This window comes from Schistocerca nitens, chromosome 5, assembly GCF_023898315.1.
Source record: "Schistocerca nitens isolate TAMUIC-IGC-003100 chromosome 5, iqSchNite1.1, whole genome shotgun sequence".
NCBI lineage: Eukaryota > Metazoa > Arthropoda > Insecta > Orthoptera > Acrididae > Schistocerca > Schistocerca nitens.
This window is the reverse complement of record NC_064618.1, coordinates 131,721,122-131,738,835: the sequence shown is the minus strand read 5'-3', so window position 1 is coordinate 131,738,835 and position 17,714 is coordinate 131,721,122.

The following is a 17,714-nucleotide window of genomic DNA, read 5'->3' as shown; positions in this document are numbered from 1 at the left end:
CTGCAGAAGAAAAGCTGTGAGCACGTGGCGTGAGTCGTGCTTGGGTAGCTCAGTTGGTAGAGCACTTGGCTGCTTTAAGGCAAAGGTCCCGAGTTCGAGTCTCGGTCCGGTACACAGTTTTAGTCTGCCAGTAAATTTCACGTATCATACCTCTCAAGCCATTTTATAATACCCTCTTCATAACAGCTTGCGCCTGCTCCGATAGCCAAGAGTTCACTGCCGTTTTCACGTCGTCGCCACCATTGTAACGGTTGCCACTGAGGTGTTGTTTGAGGTGGAGGAACAGATGGTAATCTCGGCGCAAGAGCAGGACCGTAGGGTGGGTGGTCTAAAACTTCCCAGCTAAAACTGTCCAATGAAACGCGGGTCTGACCTGCAGTGTGAGGTCTTGCAGTGTCATGGAGAAGGACAATTCCCTTTGTCAGCATGTCGCGTCTTTTGTTTTGAATCGCTCCGCGTAGCTTTCTCAGGGTTTGGCAGTATGCTTCTGCACTGATAGTGCTTCTTCGTTGCACGAAGACGACCAATAAAACACCATGCCTATCCCAAAACACCGATGCCGGGATTTTGCGCTGGGACAGAGTCTGTTTGGCCTTCACCTTTACAGGCGAGTGTGTGTGTCTCCATTCCATGCTCTGTTGCTTCGATTCACGTGTGATATGCGAAACCCATGTTTCGTCTCCAGTTACGATCTGACTCAATAAGCCGTCGCCTTCTTCGTGATAAAGAGTCAAGAACTTCATCGGACACTCAAATCTCTGGTTTCTGTGGTCCTCTGTTAGGAGTTTCGGGATCCAACGGGAGCACAGTTTCCTAACCTTTAGGTGTTCAGAAACAATGTTGTAAAGCACTGATCTGGACACGTCAGTAAATTCGTTTGAGAGACCTGTTATTGTGAAGCGCCTCTTCTCACGAATCCTCGCTTAAACTGAAGCCACCAAATCGTCTGTAATCAAAGAAGGGCGACCGGAGCGGTCCTCATTATGGACATTGTCACGGCCAACTTTGAATTCTCGTACTCACTTACACATTTTCCTTTCACTCATAACAGTATCACCGTAGACATGGCAAATCTGTCGATGAATTTCTGGAGCATAGAGGTTCCTTGGTGACAAAAACCGTATCGCTGAGCGAACCTCACACGCGGCGGGCGAGTTGATAGCCTTAAACATTTTGAAAGCACAGAACAGAAGGGTACAGGTTAGCTACAGAGCTGAAACTGAGCACAGTTGTTCCCGAGGCGTGCCGGTACACGCGCTCATTGTGGTATGCGAACAAACTACTAGTGTCTACAACAAAACGGACCTTACTTAAAAAAACACACCTCGTATGTCTGAATCATGGTTTCTGATGTAACAGTTTTGAGATCTCTTACATTATTGTAGCTACAATACCGTCCACTATAACTTAGTTATTGTGGTCATTCTTAAATACTAATTTAGATATTACCAGCTTGATAGGGTTTCTTTATGCGCAGCAGCTTTGTGATCGCTAAGTTCATAGGGGTCCCTGTATCGCAGTGTCAGGGACTGAGACTAACGACTTTTTACGTTATAGATCAGGGTGTAACGTCTAGCACAGCGAGCACTGAAATTTTCTGTGGGCGAGACGTCTGCAGCAACGACTTTGCTTGAAACTCAGAATACCGAGGTGGCAGTTGAATTTAGCGAGAATAGCGAAATTTGCGAGGTAGAAATGTGAGTTTCACAGGTCACTTTCCCCAACTGGTAAAGCTAATACTACAACTAGGGAAGCAGACACGTAAAAGGCAGAAGAGAAAAAACCAGAAGAGAGAGCTATGGTAGTGGAAGCAGGCAGGATTAGGGCAGAAGAGACAAATAAAAGTGGAGGCAGACGGAGAATAGGCCGAAGCAGACAGAAAACTGCTCAGGGAATTTGATGAAAGAATTACATCTGTTGACGAAAAGACACTCGAAAGCAATATGACCAGTCTGGTCTATATAGACAAAAATCATAAAAAAAGTAGAAGAGACAACATCTCACTTTCTGAGATGATACAGGCTTTGGAGGATGAACTGAGCCCCCGGCTATGGAACCAGTGCGATTTTCCCAAACTGCGATTTTGCCACTTAAACAAGGTCTTGAGAAGTTGGCCGAAGAAATCGAATGGCCACAAGCGATGGAGCCTTTAATGCCCGTTGCAGAGAGTAGGATACGCATTAACAATGAGCAGCATATTTTGACGATTTCAGAGTCTAGTGGGTGCCATAAGCAACACAGGACGGGTAGATTATGAGAGAATAGTATCAGTCATCGAGATCCATGTCCATCAGGACTTTTATGATAAGCACTTTTCTCTCTGAGGAAGTTCCCCACCCATTCTGCGGGTGGACACTTGTACATCAGAACCTGAATAGGCCAGTTTAGAGACAATATTTGTTGGCAGAGGGGCAGTGGGTAAGTTTCATTACGTGAACCATTCCTCCATGGGGTTGGGGCAACCTTGGTACTGTATAAGTCAGGTTACGGTTCGCTCTGCTGCTGTTGTGTGTACGCGGCCGGCGCCAGGTCTGGGTGCTAGGTACTGATTTGCCGTGTCCGCCTTGCCACAAATTGGAGACAAATCAACAATTTTACATTTCTGCACTGACTTCGAAAGCCCAGACACCACGTCGCCAATCGTCTAGCGAGGGAGCGTTGTCTACGTTTTCGCTCAAAAAATTTGATTTATCCAATGAGACTGCGCCATGATTGCGCAGGACGCGGACGGGCCGACCATTCAAAGCAACACTGCTTCATTCCACTGCCAACTTCATGACAGTGAAATGTGTGTCCTGTGCGCAAAAAGGTGGAAGTTTGCTGTCCTTTTCCCGATTTTTTGTAAATTTTGTGACATTTGTTGTCCATCACGTTGGCAATAGTATGGAAAATTCCATCCATCTGAAAGTTCTGAAGGGTTTGAAGTTGATCAGGAGGAAGGAGTTCTTTGGGGCATCTGGGGGCAGAGCGTCAGAGGAGACACAACGGCTCAATGTTGACAGTTATGGGCGCTGCTATTCTCGAATTATGATATACTTTATAGGTCCACATCTGAATGCGCGATCGACAACGGGGTAGGATAAAAACTTCGATCTTTCTGCCGATACATGTATCTCTTTGGATAACGTTAGTCAAGACGCTCTTGAAAATTTTCTGTTGAACGCCGACTTGATAGTACTTGTGCCCAAGAATCCAGTGTTATCCAAAATGTGGCAATACATTCTATGTGAGTGGTCTTCAGATAAAGAGTTAATCTATCACCCACAAATTAAATGATACTGGCACATGAGACGTGCTCTCACTGTCTGCATTGTTGTTGTTCTGTTACATTTAGAATATCAAACGCATTGCCAGAGAGAATTGCTACCGTATTGGATATACGCCAATAAAGACATCGACGTGATACTGTGTAACTGCACGTTTGCCAAAACATCAGTCAGTTCCCCCATTGCAATACTTTCCATGGCCACAGGCGTGAGACCCCTGGTTGCATGTTACATTAAAGCATAGACTACTCCGGACCGTTTTCAGGAAGCTATTGGCTGACTGCCATAATGGCATTTTCTCCACTTTCTTATGTGATACAAATGTCATCTATAACTTCTACGTAAACAATCCTAACTTCGTCAAGAATTTTCTCAATTACTGAAATCAATAGTTAGAGTCGATGACGAACAATTATTGTCACAGGAGTGCAAGTATTCCATGCTCGAAATGGCATATCATATTTCAAAACAGTACCATTTAACCCTAAAACAAGCAGGCCCAATAAAATATTTGTAAGGGCATTCAAATATCATATGACAAACCCGAATAATAAGGATTTTGAATTATTAATTGAGCTTTCACAACATGAGCGACTACACGAGATGCATGCAAGTGTTCAGCGGAAAAAATGGCATGGAAGACCACAGCATATGCTAATGCTGATAGTCAAGCCACTCGTGCACACACAGTCCGAGCATACACAGCAATCAAGACCAAAGTTTTTGGAAATGTCATCAATTACTCATTTCGAAGTACAAATATGGAAAGAAATCATGGGAGCCAGCCAAAGTTTTACAACAGCTCGGAAAATCAATGTACGGCGTTCAAGCTGGTAATGGTACCACAACACAACACATAAACAGGATGAAACCACACCACGTGCATGCTCATACAGAGAGAACTACTAGGCTCTGATGTAGCCGGCCGCCTTGAGGAGCTAAAATTACAGCCAGAAGCCGCCCCTACTTCACCACTGGCACTGGAGCCCAGCTCCAGCAAACCCATGATCCGCAGATTTAGATGGACATAGCGCCTCCATATCGAATATATGGACGTTGACGCGGTGAATTGGCTGGTACGACCGCCCTTTTACTCAGGTTTTGGGTACGGTTTTCCAAAGGCGTCGCAAACAACAGGTGGGAGCAACAAGAATGCACCTGCCGTAACTCGTACGTCAGCAAGCACAGGGAGGCCTTGCTCCATCAACATCCCCCCCCCCCCCCCCTACGCGGCGCCACGCGGGGTTGCCGCGTCCTTCAAAAGACACAAGGCACAGCCAGCCATATGTAGAGGGCCAGCGAGTCGCCTGCAGCCCAGACACCACTGAGTTAAGGCTGGGCAAGGAGTATCCTGGGCTACCGCCATACGTCACCTCAACACTCCTCAACGGTCATTTGTCTGCCAAACACGGGCATAAGCTGAAGCAGGACCCCACTCTTCAGTTAGTATTTACACAGTATCAACGACAGAATCAACAGCACGTCATCACAACATCGGCACAGTGTCTACAGTCGCCGCCAAAGGAGAGCCACTGGCAATTTCTACAAGTGAGCATAGTTATTTTTCACTGGATTTACAACTAGATCAAAGAAAGATCAGTGCAGCCGGCCGCGGCGGCAGAGAGGTTCTAGGCGCTTCGGTCCGGAACCGCGCGACTGCTACGGTCGCAGGTTCGAATCATGTCTCGGACATGGATGTGTGTGATGTCCTTAGGTTAGTTAGGTTTAAGTAGTTATAGGGAACTGATGACCTCAGATGTTGTCCCATAGAGTTCAGAGCCATTTTAGATCAGTGCGAGGGACCGTTAATCTGTATCGCTACGCTCCAGCTTCACGCTAAAGTTAAGTAGTGTAATATTTCTACAAATAAATTATTGTAAATGGTTGTTAATATGTGTTGCCTAACAGTGTGACGAGCCTGTGTCGTTGCTGCGTGGAAGCGAGCTATCTGATAACAGCAATTACTTTCGGTGGTAGGGCGTTCTCTTGTTGCCACACATTTATGTTTGACACTTAGCCCATTTGGCGAATACAACATAGAGAAAGCTTACGAAAATGTTAACCTTCTACACGCTTTGAAGTTCTGAAGGCGATGGGAATAAAATTCAGGGAGCGAAAGGATATTTACAACTTGTACAGAAACAAAACTGCAGTTATAGGGGTCGAAGAGAGATGAAAGGGAAGCTGAGAAGGGACGGAGACTACAGCGTAGCGTATCTCCGATGTTATTCAGTCTGTACCTTGCGTAAGCTGTGAAAAAACCAAGGACAAATTTGGAAAAGGAATTAAATTTCAGGGAGAAAAAACTAAAAGTTTGCAGTTTGCTACCGATATTGCAATTCTAACGGAGACGGTTAAGGACTTGGAAGAGCAGTTCATCGGAATGGATAGTGCCCTGAAAATGAGGTTATAAGATAACCATCAATAAAAGTAAAAGAAGAGTACTGGAATGCAACCGAATTATATCAGGCGTTGCTGAAGGAATTAGATTAGAAAATGGTGCACTAAAAGCAGATGATGAGTTTTACTATTTGATCAGCAAATTAACTGATGATGGCCGAAGTGGAGAGGTTATAAACTGTAGACTGGAAATGACAAGAGAATCGTTTCTGAAGAAGAGAAATTAATTAACATCGAATATAAAGTGTTAGGAAGTATTTTCTGCAGATATTTGTCTGGAGTATAGCCTTGTATGGAATTAAAACGTGAACGATAGGAAAATCAGACAAGAAGAGAATAGATGCTTTCGAAATGTGGTACCATAGAGGAATCCTGTAGATTAAATGAGTAGATCAAATAACAGTTATGGATGTACTGAATCAAACGGGGGAAGAAAGAAATTTATGGCACAACTTGACTAAAATATGTGGTCCGTTGATAGGGCACATCGTGTGGCATCAAGGAATTGCAAACTTGATAATGGAAGGAAGTGTGGGGGTATATAGACTGCTACCAAGGTTTGAATATAGTAAGCAGGTTAAAATGGTTGTAGACTGCGACAGATATGCAGAGATGAAGAGCCTTGCACAGGGTAGACTAGCATGGAGAGCTGGATCAAATCCGTCTTGAAGGTCACAACAACAGTTCATTATGGAAGATAACGAATTGTCAATTGTTGTTGGCAATGCGTGGAAGTTTGTAATGAATCACCCCATTTATGTTTCAGCCTCTCAGTACCACTTAACAGTCATTCCTGACGGGTCATAATCATGTAAGACAACTAGATCACTGGGTCATACATGTATGACAAACGCAATGTATAAGGCCTTATTGATTCGTATGAATTTATTGAACAAAGATTTTCATGAGTTGTCAAAGTTTATAAAGCAGGGAAGTACGTTTATTCCTGTCTGTAAAGAAGTGTCTGAACGCATGTATCACCATCCCTCGGCGCCAAAATACAACCAATGTAAACAGAAAATGGAGCCAATCCTCTTGGACATTCTTTACCCTTTGATAAATTTACATACCTTTTCTACTGTGGACCCCACACTTACCATGAAAGGCGGTGTAGTGGTTATGGCACTGGACTTTCAGTCAGAAGGTATGGTATCAAATCCCCACCCAGACATCCAGATTTCTCTTTCCTGTGATTTCCCCAAATCGTTAAAGGCGTATGCTGGGATAGTCGCTTTGAAAAGGCCACAGTCGATATCTTGCCCCTTCCTTGTCTCTGTCTCTATCAACCTAGTCGTGGATGGGACATGAAACCCTAATTTTACATTCTCGCTTCGTTTGATTTTTGTTTTATTCCAGCGTTTCAGAAATAACTTGGTATCGATTTCTTATCCGTCGACTAATGACCTCAGCAGTTGAGTCCCATAGTGCTCAGAGCCATTTAGAGTCTTATCCGTCGGAAAGGCAAAGTCCTCAACAGATTTCGCTGTTCATAGGTGGTTTCTGATGGACTAATGTCTTGAAAAACATCAAAGTACTGTACAACTTTCTTTTCCCATTTACATTCCTCACCCATCAAAATAAATTATGATCACTGACAGTGATAGCATCGTGTATGAAAGGAAAAAGATGTTTTGTCTTTGCTCTGCCACGTCTGGGTTAGATAAGTGGATTAATATACATACAGATGAATGGCATTCAGTTTTTCAATCGTCAAAACAAATAAGCATCCCCGCACTTCGTTTCACCCGCTCAGGTTTTATGCTGACACTGTGGTCTGGTGCCAGCCGGGGTGGCCGAACGGTTCTGGGCGCTACAGTCTGGAACCGTGCGACTGCTACGGTCGCAGGTTCGAATCCTGCCTCGGGCATGGATGTGTGTGATGTCCTTAAGTTAGTTAGGTTTAAGTAATTCTAAGTTCTAGGGGACTGATGACCTTAGAAGTTAAGTCCCATAGTGCTCAGAGCCATTTGAACCATTTTGTGGTCTGGTTTGTTACAGAGTAATCATCTAGAAAGTTGTAAATAATCTCGCTTAAAGCATGTAATTCACGTCTTATATAACAACAATCACGGTTCTGATGCTCTAACGTACTTATGCGCACCGAGCGAGGTGGCGCAGTGGTTAGCACACTGGACTCGCATTCGGGAGGACGACGGTTCAATCCCGCGTCCGGCCATCCTGATTTAGGTTTTCCGTGATTTCCCTAGATCACTTCAGGCAAATGCCGGGATGGTTCCTTTGAAAGGGCACGGCCGATTTCCTTCCCCATCCTTCCCTAACCCGAGCTTGTGCTCCGTCTCTAATGACCTCGTTGTCGACGGGACGTTAAACACTAATCTCCTCCTCCCTCCTCGTAGTTATGCTGTAGTAATTTGCAGCCAGTTACTGCGTTAACGTGACTCCATACTGATGAATTTAAGGAGACGCAGAGTTGTTACATTCTTCACCTGGTTGACACAGATTTGCTTTTGTGCTAATATACTCTGAGTTTCAACCACGAACCATATGCGAGTTATTTTGATTCAGCAACTGAACGATCACAATTTATGTTACAAGATACACTGCTTACAACTGTTAAAGAACAGAGATATTGTTGGATAGGAATAATCATAAGCAATGATGTACGACATGAAACGTATTACCTTCGTAATAGTGGTTGAGTGGTACATCTATAACGAAAAATGGTACAGATTTCACCTCATGGGAAAGCAGGATAACAGACATAAATATTAATAATGTGTGACACAGGTCAGACTCCAAACATAAAGGTCGATATATTGGACTCTCGGTAGGGAATATCCTCTCCTCAGGCACTAGCGCACATTTTTAATGTGTTGTTGATACTGGTTATCAAACTGTTGAGGAATCTTGGAGGATATCGTCCCACACCTCTCTCAAGACAATTTTCAGTTCTTGCACGGTTCGAGGAGGGGATGATTGTTAAAAAAAAGCCTGCTAAGAGAATCCAAAATATTCTCTATATGCTTTAGGTCCGGCAACTGCGCAGGTCATTCCATACGTGCACTGTCTTTACTTTCCAGTGTGTCTGCCACCTCAGCACTCCTATGTGTGTATAAGCATTCATGAACATTATGTGGTGTGTAACGTATCCCCTCTCTCTTGCCACACTAGCTGCTGGACAGAATTCAAGTGCCACAGTGAAGTGGGACTCGTCGGGGAACATCACTCAGGACCACTGTTACTGATCCCAACCAACATGCTCCCTACACCAACGAACTCTTTCTCGACGATGGCGTGTTTGAAGTGGGATGCATTTATTAGGCTCCCAGACATACAAACCAGCCTGATTTCGTCGTTGCGAAGTGGTTCTGGCAGAGACGCAGTGTCTGCAGCGATCTGTCTATGAGTGAGATGTGTCTTTCCTTTCGCCACAAGGGGTACGCATCGATCCTCTTGCGGGGCGGTGGTCTGTCAACGGCCACATAGCATTTACACCTTCAGCTGCCATTTTCGAACGCGAGATGAGACTTTGGTACACACCCATTCCTGTGGTCACATTAGTGACACTTCGGCCGGTTTCGAGCCGTCCAACTGCTCAGCCGCGATCGTAAGCACTCAAATGAAGTCTTGCAGACACGTTGCACTAATCAGTTTCAGAACAACCTACACGAAAAGTCGTACTGTATGAACTATCCAATGAATATAGAGCAGTCGTGCACAGGCTTCGCTGCAATGAACACGTCCTACCCTGTACATTTCCTTTTACTATCATTGATCGGATGGTCCTTTGCAACTGTCGGTTGTTCAGTAGCAGCTGACGTGAAAACAATTAAGCAATAATATCGTAACTTTCAGGCAACTGGAAGTCATAACTACCCGTCACAGTTGTGATACTGACACACTGAAAAATATGTAACATACAGCTTTAGTGAATCATGACTATTTTGCAGGATGAAAATAGTCCATTGAGTCGTAGTTATATAAAACGTTCATCTGTATTTATCTTTTTTATGGCTCAAATTCATTCATCAGAACTTTATAATATGGAGCTCTGAGTTTAGATTTGTAAGTGAGTGAGTACAATTGTTTGCTACTGCTGATTTATTTCGTCGTTTTCCTTGAATGCAAACATATTCCATGTCATACTGCTTATCACATAGTAATTCTTTCATTCACATAACTCTTAAAATTAGATTCATTTCCTTATCACTCACAACAAACGGTGTATATTTATTAACATAACTTCACAGAGCAGATTCGAAACAAAACCTAGCCGAGCAAAGTCATAACCACAACAACCTTACTCCTATTGCATCATCTTACGACCAACGATGGTTCAAATGGCTCTGAGCACTATGGGACTCAACTGCTGAGGTCATTAGTCCCCTAGAACTTAGAACTAGTTAAACCTAACTAACCTAAGGACATCACAAACATCCAAGCCCGAGGCAGGATTCGAACCTGCGACCGTAACGGTCTTGCGGTTCCAGACTGCAGCGCCTTTAACCGCACGGCCACTTCGGCCGGCACGACCAACGACCATAATCCACTAAATATAATTTTCAAAGAAGTTACATTGCTCTATGCTGTGACATTATCATTGTTCATTAGAAAAGTAGAGAATCAAGCATTATTGTGGTGGTGGTTAGTGTTTAACGTCCCGTCGACAACGAGGTCATTAGAGACGGAGCGCAAGCTCGGGTTAGGGAAGGATTGGGAAGGAAATCGGCCGTGCCCTTTCAAAGGAACCATCCCGGCATTTGCCTGAAACGATTTAGGGAAATCACAGAAAACCTAAATCAGGATGGCCGGAGACGGGATTGAACCGTCGTCCTCCCGAATGCGAGTCCAGTGTCAAGCATTATTGTGAAACGTAATTTGTATTAACTTTAATTACTATTTTTGTCCCGTCTGTTTACGTGACTAGCTTTCTGTAGTGTACATATTTTTGTATAAAAGCACGCCGAATATTTTCATAACCATCCAACAGGATAAAGAAATAGAAAAAATGCTTAAATACAATGAAAAAACTGAGATCCCTAGCAAAAGCCGAGAATCGCGTAAACATCAACCATAAATGGTTTCGGATGATTGATTAACAGTGAGGTTGGCATCGATAGAATCATTCTAGGAAAGAGGATATCAGCCCTGGTTTGTTACAAAGTCTTCTGAAACATTCTGGTGGTTCAAGTCGTAGTGTTTCGGAAGAGACAACGGAGGATACCAGACAATCGTTTCTCAGAAGTCCACTTAAGTGAATTGGGCAGGCATCTACGCAGCTTATTACATTGAGCAATGTTGTATCGTCTAGTACACAAGCATCTTCGTTTATAAGCTTACAAAGCACAAAGTCTGCAACATATGATGCCGAAGTACAAATTCTGCAACATATGATGCCGGACGGCGAACCATACCGACAACTTGCTACGGATATAGTGCAGCGTATTGACATAAATGCGAGCTTTCTGAATAAAATATTTATTCTGAGATGCATCAGGAACGATTAATCGGCATAATCTTTGGATTTGCGGCTCGGAACATCAGCACATTATCATTGACCATGTTCGTAATAGCCCCAAACTGAAGGTCTGGTATAGGCTAATCCACGACAGAACTGTTGGACCGTTTTTCTTTGCAGAAACCACAGTGAACGAGTTAATGTATTTGGACCCGATGGAGCAGTTTCTATACTTTCAGATACAAGACTTGCAACCCAATATCATCTCTAAACAAGATGAGCTCCGCCGCATTCGTCAACGGCAGTTCGCAAATTCCTGGATATGAAATTTCGCTGTCACTGGATCGGACGCGGAAGACCCACTGCCTGGCCACAACGTTCCTCCGACATTACCCTGCTGGATTTCTTCGTGAAAGAGCGATTGTATGCCACCAAAGTGGACGATATTCCTATATTAAAACGTCGTATCAAAGAAATGCAGATGATAAACGGGTATTCATTGGAGAAATATATTATACTAGAACTGACATGTGATTACATTTTCACGCAATTTGGGTGCATAGATGCTGAGAAAGCAGTACCCAGAACAACCACCTCTGGCCTTAATAACGGCCTTGAAACACCTCGGCATTGAGTCAAACAGAGCTTGGATGGCGTGTACAGGTACAGCTGCCCAAGCAGCTTCAACACGATACCACAGTTCATCAAGAGTAGCGACGGGCATATTGTGACGAGCCGGTTGCTCGGTCACCATTGACCAGACGTTTTCAGTTGGTGAGAGATCTAGAAAATGTGCTGGCCAGGGCAGCAGTCGAATATTATCTGTATCCAGAAAGGCCCGTACAGGACCTGCAACATAGGGTCGTGCATTATCCTGCTGAAATGTAGGGTTCCGCAGGGATCAAATGAAGGGTAGAGCCACGGGCCGTAACACATCTGAAATGTAACGTCCACTGTTCAAAGCGCCGTCAATGCGAACAAGAGGTGACCGAGACATGTAACCAATGGCACCCCATATCATCACGCCGGGTGATACGCCAGTATGGCAATGAATAATACACGCTTCCAATGTGCGGATGCGACCATCACGATGCTGTAAGCAGAACCTGGATTAATCCGAAAAAAATGACGTTTTGCCATTCGTGCACCCAGGTTCGTCGTTGAGTACACCGTCGCAGGCGCTCCTGTCTGTGATGCAGCGACAAGGGTAACCACAGCCATGGTCTCCGAGCTGATAGTCCATATTGCTGCAAACGCCGTCGAACTGTTTGTACAGATGGTTGTTGTCTTGCAGTCGTCCCCATCTTTTGACTCAGCGATCGAGAAGTGGCTGCACGATCCGTTACAGTCATCGGATAAGATGCCTGTCATCTCGACTGCTAGTGATACGAGGCCGTTGGGATTCAGCACGGCGTTCCTGAACCCACCGAATCCATATTCTGCTAACAGTCATTGGCTCTCGACCAACGCGAACAGCAATGTCGCGATACGATAAACCGCAATCGCGATAGGCTACAATCCGACCTTTATCAAAGTCGAAAACGTGATGGTAGGCATTTCTCCTCCTTACACGAGGCATCACAAGAACGTTTCACCACGCAACGCCGGTCAACTGCTGTTTGTGCATGAGAAATCGGTTGGAAACTTTCCTCATGTCAGCACGTTGTAGGTGTCGCCACAGGCGCCCACCTTGTGTGAATGCTCTGAAAAGCTAATCATTTGCGTATCACAGCATCTTCTTCTTGTCGGTTAAATTTCGCATCTGTAGCACGTCATCTTCGTGGTGTAGCAATTTTAATTGCCAGTAGTGTAGAAGTGTACTGGCGATTGTTAAATAAATTCTTTGAGATGCTCTAGCACATGGTGAAATTTCATTATCATATCTACCGTGGTTTATTTTCCTTGGCATTTGAAATGTGGGAGGTTTGAAAGGGGTACCTTGTGCATGCTCTCTTACGTTTTGAATTTTTTTTCAGGTTTAGGAAGTAAAAAGGAGAGACTTGTAACATGAAAGTTTTCGTACGTAAATACTCATACATTACATTTAATATTGATTCAGGATCCTTGTATGCTCAATTTATGACCGGATCTCATGAAATATTTGCGAATCAGTTGACCCTGACAATATTAATCAGCCTCCTCCATTAGTATGAAGGCCCCTCTGTGCTACACTGTTTATGTTAGCCAACTATCCATTATGAAACGACACATTTCCCAGTTAACAGCTTAAGCTTCCAGCAGAGTTAGTTCATAGCTCTGAAAATGTTACAGCTTTCGTTCCGCCTATTCATTACTCGGTCTGCCAACGGCCTTGCCACGCTAGTAACTCCGCTTCGTGCGGTTAAAGGCGCTGCAGTCTGGAACCGCAAGACCGCTACGGTCGCAGGTTCGAATCCTGCCTCGGGCATGGATGTTTGTGATGTCCTTAGGTTAGTTAGGTTTAATTAGTTCTAAGTTCTAGGGGACTAATAACCTCAGCAGTTGAGTCCCATAGTGCTCAGAGCCATTTTTTTTTGAACTCCGCTTCCCGCCCCATCACCGTAGTTAAGCAACTTCGGGCCCAGTTAGTACTTGAATGGGTGACAATACAAGGAAAACCGGGTACCATTGGCTAAGGGACACACAAATCGCCGAAGTGGCGTCCAACTAAAAGACTTGCACCAGGCCAGTGCGGCATTGTTGTTTATCTTTCGGTCTGTACTATCACCGGTAAAACTATCGGTTATGCAAATCCAAGGAAGAAGGGGGGAAAGGAAAGGAAAGGGGACGGTTTACTGACAACAGCTGTATCAAGATTTTGTGCGGCATCCGCAGCGACGAACGAAAATGTGTGCCGGACTGGGATTCAAACCCGGGATCTCCTGTTTGCATGCGACGTCACAAGCTGAAGATGAAGAGATAGAGAAAATTTATGAGGATATTGAACGGCTGATACAGTACGTAAAGGGAGATGGGAAGGTAACAGTCACAGGGGATTGGAATCGAGTTGTAGGGATAGGAGTAGAACAGACGGTTACAGTAATAAGAAGGAGAAAGATTAATTGAGTTCTGCAATAAATTTCAGCCAGTAATAGCGACTAATCTGTTCAAGAAGCCCAAGAGAAGGAGGTATACTTGGAAAAAGCCGGAAGATATGGGAAGATTTCAGTTAGATTACATCATAGTTAGATATTCCGAAATCAGATACTCGATTGTAAGGCATAAATGGGCCCAGATATAGACCCAGTCATAATTTAGTAGCGATGAAGAGGAGGACGAAGTTTAAGAAATTAATCGGGAAGAATCAATACTCAGAGAAGTGGGATATGGAAGTACTAGTGAAAAAGAAGTTCTCTAAGGTTATAGATATTGCAGTAAGGAATGGTTCAGCAGGCAGTTCAGTTGAAGAGAAATGAACACCTCTAAAAACGGCAGTCACATAGATTGGAGAGAAAAATATATATACAAAGAAGGCAAATGCGAAGAAACCACTGATAATGGAAGAAATGCTACAGTTGATCGACTAGAGAAGAAGTACAAAAAAGTTCAGGGAAATTCAGGAATACAGGAATACAAGAAGCTAAGGTCGAAATGGCTGCATGCAAAATGAGAGGAAATCTAAAAAGAAATGATTGTCGGAAGTACTGACTCAGCATATAGAAAAATCAATAGAGGCTGTGGTGAAATTAAAAGCAAGGGTGGTAACATTAAGAGTGCAATGGGAATTCCACTGCTAAATGTAAGGGCAGAGCAGATAGGTGGAACGTTTTCTGGTGTAACATCGAGCACCGGCACGTCGGCCTGGAACCTCACAGCAGAGAAGGCTGTGAGACAACGTCAGCCAATAGAACGCTGACTAGGACGTCACCACTACAGGAGCGCCACCTATACCAAGAGAATATAAGCGCCGCTCCAGCTAGCCTTGGCTGCCCTAGAAGTCGAGCCGTCTTCCTGACTCTTTAGCCGTTACTTGTGATCTATATTAATCGCTTGCATTTAAATTGTATGTATCGAAGGACATTAATTATTTGCATGTTGCCAACTGCTTGTGACACCTCTTTGTAAAAAGACGAAGTTAAGTACTGTCAATTCAATTTACTACAATAAATTCCATTAATAAGATTTGCTTGTGTGTTGTCTAGCTATCCGAGAAAACAGTTTCCTACGCACCCTATATTAGACAAGTAGGCAGGACACGACGGAAAGAGCACATTCAAGGCTTCTATGAGAAGGAAGATTTCTCTGGTGTGATAGGAGAAGAAACAGGAGTCGATGAAGAAGAGATAGGGGATCCAGCATTAGCATCAGAATTTAGAATAACTTTGGAAGACTTAGGATCGAATAAGGGAGAAGGGACCGAAAACATTCCACCCGAATTTCTAAAATCGTTGGGGAAGTGGCAGCAGAACGACTATCCATATTGATGTGTAGATTGTATGAGTCTGGCGATACACCATCTGACTTTCGGAAAAATGTCATCCACACAATTCCGAAGACTGCAAGAACTGATTAGTACGAGAATTATATCACAACCAGCCTAATAGCTCACACATACAAGCTGGTGACAAAATAATATGCAGAAGAATAGAAAAGCAAATTGACGACGTGTTAGATGACGATCAGTTTGGCTTTAGCAAAGGTACAGACACCAAAGAGGCAGTTCTGACGTTGCGGTTGATAACGGAGGTAAGACTGAAGAAAATAAAGACAAGTTCATAGGATTTATCGAGCTGGAAAAAGGCTTCAACAACGTAAAATGGTGCAAGTTGTTCGAAATTCTAAGGAAAATAGGGGTAAGCTGTAGGGAGAGACAGCTAATGTACAACATGTACAAGAGTCAATGGGGAATGATAAGAGTGGAAGACCAAGAATGAAGTTCTCAGCTTAAAAAGGGTGTAAGTCAGAGATGTAGTCTTTCGTTCTTTCTGTTTATACATCGAATATACAGTGATGGAAACAAAAGAATGCTCCAAAAATGGAATTAAAACTCAAGGTGAAAGGACACCAATGATAAGGTTCGTTGTGACGTTACAACCCACAGTGAAAGTGAAGAAGAATTACGGGATCTGCTGAATGGAATGAAGAGACTAATGAGCACAGGATATGGCTTGAGATTAAATCGAAGTAATGTGAAGTAGCAGAAATGAGAACTGTGAAAAAATTAACATCAGGATTGATGGTCACGAAGTAGATGAAGTTAAGAAATTCTGCAACCTAGGCAGCCAAATAATCAATGACGGAAGGAGCAAGGATGACACTAAAAGCAGACTAGCACTGGCAAGAAGGACATTCTTGGCCAATACAAGTCAACTGTTGTCAACATTAATTTGCAGAATAAATTTCTGAGAATGTGCGTTTAGAGCACGGCATTGTATTGTAGTGAAACATGGGCTGTGGGAAATCCGAAACGCCGGCCAGTGTGGCCGAGCGGTTCTAGGCGCTACAGTCTGGAACCGACCGACCGCTACGGTCGCAGGTTCGAATCCTGCCTTGGGCATGGATGTGTGTGATGTCCTTAGGTTAGTTATGTTTAAGTAGTTCTACGTTCTAGGGGACTGATGACCTCAGATGTTCTTGAGGAGAGACACGGATGACTCAATTGGAACGATGTTGTACATGAAAGGCAAGGGATTCGGCATCGAGCTCAAATTTTGACGAATTCGTAGAGATCATGATAGCAGGAACGCTACTTGTGTTTACATTTCTCCTGTGTTTTTCTTCCTCTTCCATATTAAATGGTGAGAGTTAAATATGCATATTTCAAGTTATTTGCAGGTAGATACAAGAAAATCTAACAGAAACAGTGGTAAATTCACAACCATCCTACTTCTCAATTGCACATCCCATTGGCGCAGAATTTATTGGATTGTCTCCCTGAGATCACAACAACTGCTGTTTTGGTGCAGTCATTCACTGGAAGTAAGAAGCGCAAAGAAGGAAGCAGACGTGCAGTCCACGGGTTGAGGTGTGGTGAGCGCTGAAATTGGTTCGGTGACGGTCGCAGATCTCGGGAGACGGCTTGTATTTGTGATTCAAGATGGACAAGTGAGAGTCCTTGAGAGTTCCTGCGACATTTTGATACTGGCATTCTGTTTGTCAGTACACTGACCATTCGACAGTATTCTTGTTTAACCAGTCACCGTCAGTGCCAAGCAGCGATGAAGACAAGTTTTGAAGTGAGAAAAATGTACTACGTGTTAAGCCTTTGAAATTAAGAACAGAAAGACCTGCTTAGACATGTGGGGTTAGGTCATTATATAGTAGAATCGAAATATCACGAAATGAAATACTTTTGACATGAGCAAAAACCGAATAATTAAACTTGTTTTCGCTGGCATGTGGACTACTGCTGTTCAATCTTAATATCCCTATCTGACAGGTGGATCTTTGTCAGCAGTGCTACATGCTGTCATTTCCCGAGACACTGCGGAGAGATTTGATCTTAATTAGGACATTGGCCCTCAGTTTAACGTTCAGGAAGTGCACGCCACCATTGCGCTCCTCTTATCACCAAGTGTTAGTGATCAAAATCTCTTACACCGCCAAGATTCAGCTGTCATTGTTTAAGGCATCTTCTAAATACGAGAAGAAACAATTAATGTTCTGTGACCCAACAAGTCCGTGTGGGCAGAGGTCCTGGCTATGGCCCG